The following is a 7784-nucleotide window of genomic DNA, read 5'->3' on the forward strand; positions in this document are numbered from 1 at the left end:
TTAAAAGAAGAAGAATTAAAAAAAAAAAAAAAAAAGAAAAAAAACAAAAAAAAAAGTTGATTTTATACGAGTCATCAGAGTTTGCAAAGTGAGTTTTATTTTTTGTATTCCTTTATCTTTACTTAAAGGTGAATGTGTATTCCTCTGGGAGGAATAGGAAGAAAAAAAAAAAAAAACACAAAACAAAAAACCAGGAATGTTAATATTAAACAGAATACTTCCTCCCTTATTAATATATATATATATATATATATAACCCTTATGTATTTATGCATATTGTAAGCTTACTTTAAAAAAAAAAACAAAAAAAAAAAAGCTTTGAACTCTTTTCTGTTGCATGCTGTTCCCGGGCAGCCTTTTATTGTACATGCATGCCTTTAGTCCTGGTTTTTCTGTACAAATTTAGTGCACAAAGAACTATTTTTGCCTAGTTAATGTTGCTGAGCAATGCATATTTTTTAAATCATTTTTTTGGATGGGGTTTTTTTGTTTTTTTTTTTTTCTTTTGGGTTTTTTTCTGGTTCTCTATGGAAATAGCATGTCTGTTACATGTAAAAGCTTCCCGATATAAAGAAATAACTCATGTTTGGAGATGCTGGTCTATTGCAAGTGTACAGTTTTCCAAAAATGTTGTTCCCAGTGAAAAGCCCCTCGTGGTTTCGACTCGCTCCGATGTATTTATTACTCATTTCCTCCCGTGTAATGAGGACCCATGGCTATATTTCATATCAACATTATACTGACAGTGAAGGGAGGTGATTAATACAAGGTTTTGTAACACTGGGGTGTGGCGCCTCCTTATTTACACTCAGCTTGGCAGATGGCCTCAGGCTTGCAAAAAAAAAAAAAAATTAGATATAAATAGAATTTTTAAAAAAATCACTGAGTGCTCCAGTGGGGGAGGAGGAGCTGTGAAGTTCTGCAGGGGGGTTGTTATCTTGAAATAAAGCCCATGGAATGAGTTTGGCATTCCCTGTGCAGCCCCTTCCCTGTCCCCTTGGGATGCCCACACCCCGGGAGCTGTTTAGATAATGGGGATTTTTTCTTTTGAAATCACAAAGAATTGGGGCTGGAGCTGCTTCAAGGCAGCTGGGGCTGAGGAAGGGACAAGCCTGGAGCCAGGGTGGGGGATTTAAACCTGGGGTTGGTGTTCATCCCCTCCTTGCAGTGCTGGGTCCAGTTCTGGGGTCCCCAAGGCCAGAAGGAGCTGGAGGTGTTGGAGTGAGTCCAGAGGAGGCCCTGGAGCTGCTGGGAGGGCTGGAGCAGCTCTGGAGCCAGGCTGAGAGAGTTGGGGGTGTTGAGGCTGGAGAAGAGAAGCTGCAATGGGGAGACCTTAGAGCACCTTCCAGTGCCTGAAGGGGCTCCAGGAAAGCTGGGGAGGGACTGGGGACAAGGGCAGGGAGGGATGGGATCAGGGGGAAGGGTTTCCAGGTGGAAGAGAGATGAGATGTGAGGGAGAAATAGTTTGTTGTGAGGGTGCTGAGCCCCTGTGCCAGGTTTCCCAGAGAAGCTGTGGCTGCCCCATCCCTGGCAGTGTCTCAGCCCAGGTTGGATGGGGCTTGGAGCAACCTGGGCTGGTGGGAGGTGTCCCTGCCCATGGCAGGGGGTGGCAATGGAGGAGCTTTAAGGCTCCTCCCAACCCAAACCAGTCTGGGGTTCTCTGATGAAACCCCCACACGTGTCCTCAGGTCTCTCCTATTTAAAGATGCTCCTGAGCCCCTGGGCAGGGCCACCCCAGGAGGTAAAAAGCTTGATGGTGGCTTTGGGTCCCCCCCAGATTACACTGCCCAGGAGATCACCCACATGGGCTGTGGCTCCCTGCACCCACTGTGCCTGAGCCCTCCTTATACAGTTGAAAAAACAAACCAAAAAACCATCTCCTCAAGCCCAGCCCAGCCCCATTTCCTTCCATTTGCCTTTCCATGGATGTGTTTCTACTGCCTGGGTGGGAAGGTGCAGTGGTAGAAAAGGAAAAAGGGAAAAAGAAACAAAGCCCATGGGCCCTGGGATGGAAAATTAGAGCTGGAGGAGCTGAAAAGTCCACAGCAGCCACATGGCTGGGGCTGCCACTATTTGGCAGCTGCTGGGATGCCCTGGTGCCAACCACAGGACATGGGATGAGCCCAGGTTATATAAGGAGCCTCTTTTCTGTGTGTACCCCACAGGGTACTTCCCATTCCAGGGAAGTTTTTCACTCAAGATGGAGAGGGCTTTCCCAGAATTGCTCCTCAAATTCAAAGAATAATTACTTCCCCGAGGCTGTTGGCTGAGGCTGCACAGAAGATGGATGATAGCAGTGCCAGCCAAGCACCCTCTCCCAAAGGACACCAAACCCCACGCCAAATCCCCAGGATGCCCCAGCCCATGTCACCAGCAGTGTCACCATCCTGCTGGCCCTGTCACCTTCTGATGAGCAGGGTATGGTGTGGAGCAGCCCCTGGGGATGAAAATCATCCTTAGGGATGGGTGTCCCAAGGGATGGGTGTTCCTGCAAACAGCACAATCCTGGAGGGCAGGATCTCATCATTTCATGGAAAAAAGCCAAGATGCTGTTCAGCTTCTTGACCACCTGGGCTGGGCAGTCCCCACAGGTACCCTGGGGTCACAGCTCCTGCCATGGGATCAGAATGGATTTCCTACATCCATAGAATCATGGAATCATTTTGGTTGGAAAGGACCTTTAAAATCATCCAGTCCAACCATTCCCCCAGCAGTGCCAAGGCCACCCCTGCCCCATGTCCCTCATCCCCACATCTCCAGGGCTCTGAAACCCCTCCAGGGATGATGGGGACTCCAGCCCTGCCCTGGGCAGCCTGGGCCAGGCCCTGACAATCCTTTCCAGGGAGAAATTCTTCCCCAGCTCCAACCTAAACCTCCCCTGGCACAACTTGAGGCTCTTTCCTCTTCTCCCATCCCTTGTTCCTTGGGAGCAGAGCCGACCCCCCCTGGCTCCAACCTCCTCTCAGGGGCTTGCAGAGAGCCAGAAGGTCTCCCCTCAGCCTCCTCTGCTCCAGGATCAACACCCCCAGCTCCCTCAGCTGCTCCTGGGCAGACTTCTGCTCCAGACCCTTCCCCAGCTCCATTCCCTTCTCTGGACACACTCCAGCCCCTCAATCTCCTTCTTGTCCTCAGAACTGAGCCCAGGATTTGGGGTGCAGCCTCCCCAGTGCCCAGCACAGGGGGATGATCCCTGCCCTGCTCCTGCTGCCCTCACCAGACCCCTCCCTGTGCAGGTTTTGTGGGGTGAGGGTCCCAGAGCTGCCCTGGCTGCTGTTGTCACCCCTGAAGGAGCAGCTGGGGATGGATGGGCCATGGGATGGCCCTGATGAGCCAGGACCCCAAAGCCCAGCATGGGCAGAGCCAGGGTGGGCAGCAGAGCTGTGCTGACAGCCCAAGGGTGCCAGGAAGAGCGAAACTTTTTTTTTTTTTTTTCCCTCTTTTCTCTTAATGAACACCCCTGCTCATCAGAGGATAAATGCCCCATCTTAGCCAGAATCTCCACTTTCCTGCAGAAAATAGAATTTTTTTTTTTTTTTTTGGTCAATTTTTCATAAAAATGTTCTAAAAAAAAAAAAAAACCTGGTTAGCCCCTGTTTTTTGGCACACCAGCCCCAGCTCCATCCCAGGGAAGAGGTGTCCCTGGTGGGTGCCCTCTGGGGGCACTGGGATGCAGCTGAGGGGATGGGTGTCCTTCTCCCACCCTCCAGCCTGGTCATTCTCCACCCCTGACCTCCCCAAAAAGCTTTTCCAGCCTCAGTGGAAGCTTTTGGTCCTCTCGGGGCTCAGCAGAGGGAGCCACAGACTGTGTGTCCCCAGCAGGCAGCTGCAGAGGAGGGGACCCAGGAGGACTCTGCCCTTGGAGCTTTGCAACCCCCACCCCCTGCAGCTGGATCCCTACAAAATCCTTTCCTCCCCTTCCCTCCTCCAGCTCCATTGGCTCCTTGGGATGGATTCTCCAGTTCCCTCCAGGTTTACCTCCCCAGGTGAGGAGAACTGGAGATGTTTAGAGAAGCTCCAGTCCATTCCAAACCTGTACATGACCCCAGGCTGGGAAACCCCTGGATTTGGGATCCCACAGGAATGATTTACACAGTGCTCAGAGCTGTCACCTTCCATAACCTCAAAACCAGAGCTCCTACATCTCTCCCACAGCTTCCCAGCTATTTGTTGGACAATCTGCCCCTAAGGCCATTGCTAAAGCTGGATGCTGATGGCATTAATTACACAGGAAAAATAAGTTTTGCTTTTTTTTTTCCTACTCACTGCAGCACTACAGATGGAGCTGTTTAATCACCTCCTCCAGCTGCTCCCCAGCTCCCATGGGTGCTGCAGGACAAAGGAGCTCAGGACATGGCATGTGGAGTGGAAAAGCTTCTCCAGGGGAAGGGTGGGATGCAAGCAGGGAACATGGGTCCTTACAGCCAGGACAGGACAGGGGAACAGAACCAACACCCTCCCAAAGCACCCAGTAAAGGGTTCCCCAGGTCACAGGTAAAGGTTGGGTGGTGGGAACCCAGCCAGGAATTGCTCCCTTGGTGGGATTCATACCCCAGCACCACTGAATTTTCCCACAACATTTTTTTAAAGGGTTGCCAGGCTGGTGCTGCTCAGTTCAGGCTCTTGCCCAGGGGATCCTTCACCTTTGGGGCTCTTTTGCAACCACAGCAGAGCAAACAGAGGCCATGTGGTACAGGTCACTCTCCCTTGCAAAGACCCAGCACCAGAAACACAAAAAAAAAGTTGCTTAAAAATAAATAAATTAATTAATGAAGGGTTCTGATTATATTTTTGGGGTATTTCAGTAAAAACTCTTTGAATACTGTGGTTTATTTGCTGGCCCTCTCAACAGCCCCAGACTGACCAAGAGGAGCTTTTATGGTTTCTGTCCTCCCAACTACTGAGCCCTGACTGACTTGAAACCCAACTGGAATGCAAAGCTCAGGAAGAAGAGGTGATGGGTGCTCTGCCTGGGTCAGATCATAGAATCCTAGAATTGGCTGGGTTGGAAGGGACCTCAGAGATCATCAAGTCCAACCCTTGATCCACTCCCACTGCAGTTCCCAGCCCATGGCACTGAGTGCCACATCCAGGCTCTTTTGAAATATCTCCAGGGATGGAGAATCCACCCCTTCCCTGGGCAGCCCATTCCAATGTCTGATCACCCTCTCCAGAAAGAAATTCTTTCTAATGTCCAACCTAAACCTCCCCTGGCACAACTTGAGACCTCTTGTGCCCTCTTGTCTTGCTGAGAGTTGCCTGGGAAAAGAGCCCAACCCCCCCCTGGCTCCAACCTCCTTTCAGGGAGTTGGAGAGAGTGATGAGGTCTCCCCTGAGCCTCCTCTTCTCCAGCCTCAACACCCCCAGCTCCCTCAGCCCTTCCTCACAGGACTTGTGCTGGATCCCTTCCCAGCCTCCTTGCTCTTCTCTGGACCTGCTCCAGCACCTCAATCTCCTTCCTGAGCTGAGGGGCCCAGAACTGGACACAGGACTCAAGCTGTGGCCTCCCCAGGGCTGAGCACAGGGGCAGAATCCCTTCCCTGGACCTGCTGGCCACGCTGTTCCTGAGCCAGCCCAGGATGCCATTGGCCTTCTTGGCCACCTGGGCACACTGCTGGCTCCTGTTCAGCTTCCTGGCAATCCAGACTCCCAGGTCCCTTTCTGCCACTCTGTGCCCAGCCTGGAGCTCCCCATGGGGTTGTTGTGTTGAACCTCATCCCGTTGGGATCAGCCCAACTCTCCAGTCTGTCCAGGTCCCTCTGCAGAGCCCTCCTGCCTTCCAGCTGATCCACACTCCCCCCCAGCTTGGTGTCATCTGCAAATTTGCTGCTGATGGACTCAATCCCCTCATCTAAATCATCAATAAAGATATTAAACAGCACTGGGCCCAACACTGATCCCTGGGGGACACCACGGCCGCCATTTTGATGCAGCCCCGTTCAGCACCACTCTCTGGGCCCGGCCCTCCAGCCAGTTCCTAACCCAGCACAGGGTGCTCCTGTCCAAGCTGTGGCCTGACAGCTTTCTCAGGAGAACAGATATGGACAACAGACACCCCCACAGCACCCATGGACACTCCAGCTCCACCCTGGCTTCCAGCTCTTCCCTCTTGGGTGCTCTGAGTATCTGCCAAAGGGTTCCCAGGTTCCTCCCAGGTTCCTCCCAGGTTCCTCCCAGGTTCCTCCCAGGTTCCTCCCAGGTTCCTCCCAGGTTCCTCCAAATCCTGAGCACAAATCTGGCCACGTTTGAGCTCCACTGGGTTGGGTTGGTAATTCTCCCACCTCTGGGCAGCAGCATTCCTTGTTCACCACCTCCCTGAGCAATCTTGCTGAGCAGCAGGAGGGTCCTGGGTGCTCTGAGAAAGAATTTTGGGGATTTGAGCTTCATGGCAGAGAGCATAAAAATCCACAGTGGCCTTGGGGGCACAAAGAAGGCACAAGGTGGAGTCACAAGCAGCACAGTTGGGCAGGAAGCATCTACCATGGGCTCAAGGATGAGGCATCTCCAGCACCCCAGGGGCAGAGTCACCTTAATAACAGATATTTCTTCTTTTACAGATTTGATTGTTGCACCCATCTGGGTTGTTTTGGGGTTTTTTGGGTTTTGGTTTGTTGGTTTTTTTTGAGCTGTACATACTTCCAAGCTGACTATTTTTTTCATCCCAATGAGAGCAGATTTTCCCAGGATCACAAAACCAGGGAGGCTCCTTCCTAATCCCACCCCTAAAAAAATAATGAAGGGGCAGAGAACAGAGAATCTCTTGCAGATGCACCTCTTTTTTCTACCACAAGCACCAGCTTTAATAGACAACCCTGGGAAGCACAGAAGAAACTCAGCATCACAACAAAGACAATTCTTGAAATGCTCCTCCTGGGGTCTGGAAATAACCTGGAGGCTTATTTCTAAACAGGACAGACCCTCTGGAGAGAGAAAAAAACCCCAATACAAACCAAAACACGAAAGGCTGGAGGGGGATTTCATTAATTACCCCTCCTCCTCCATCCCACACTGCCCCAGCTTTCCCCCACAAATCCACCCTGTCCCAGAGGATTCCTCATCCTTGCCTGCAGCCCCAAAACTTCTCTGCTTGCTTCTCCCTCCCCCCTTACCCCCCTTGAAAATGATAATTTTCATGTAGAATCATGGAATGGCTGAGGTCTTGCAACCCTCAGCAAGACAAGAGGGCACAAGAGGTCTCAAGTTGTGCCAGGGGAGGTTTAGGTTGGACATGAGAAAGAATTTCTTTCTGGAGAGGGTGATCAGCCATTGGAATGGGCTGCCCAGGGAAGGGGTGGATTCTCCATCCCTGGAGATATTTCCAAAGAGCCTGGATGTGGCACTCAGTGCCATGGGCTGGGAACTGCAATGGGAGTGGATCAAGGGTTGGACTTGATGAGCTCTGAGGTCCCTTCCAACCCAGCCAGTTCTATGATTCTATGATTCTAGGTTGGGAAGGACCTTAGGGATCATCTCCTCCAACCTCTCATCCAGACAAGGATGCTCCAAGCCTCATCCCTGGAACACCTCCAGGGATGGGGCAGCCACAGCTTCTCTGGGCAATCTGTTCCAGTCTCAGCACCCTCCTCCTGAAGAGCTTCTAAGCATTTAACCTCTTCTTTTCCTTGGTTTTTTTCCCTCATCCCTGGGCTACCAGAGCCTGAAGAGAGCCCCTGCCAGGCTGGCAGCTTTGCAGGACCCATCTATGGGGCAGCCATGGCTTCAACTCCACCAAAAGGACTCTGCCTGCTCCTTGGACCTTCCTGACAGCACAGAGAGCAAATGTCACC

The sequence above is a fragment of the Heliangelus exortis genome, chromosome 5 (assembly GCF_036169615.1).
Source record: "Heliangelus exortis chromosome 5, bHelExo1.hap1, whole genome shotgun sequence".
Taxonomy (NCBI): domain Eukaryota; kingdom Metazoa; phylum Chordata; class Aves; order Apodiformes; family Trochilidae; genus Heliangelus; species Heliangelus exortis.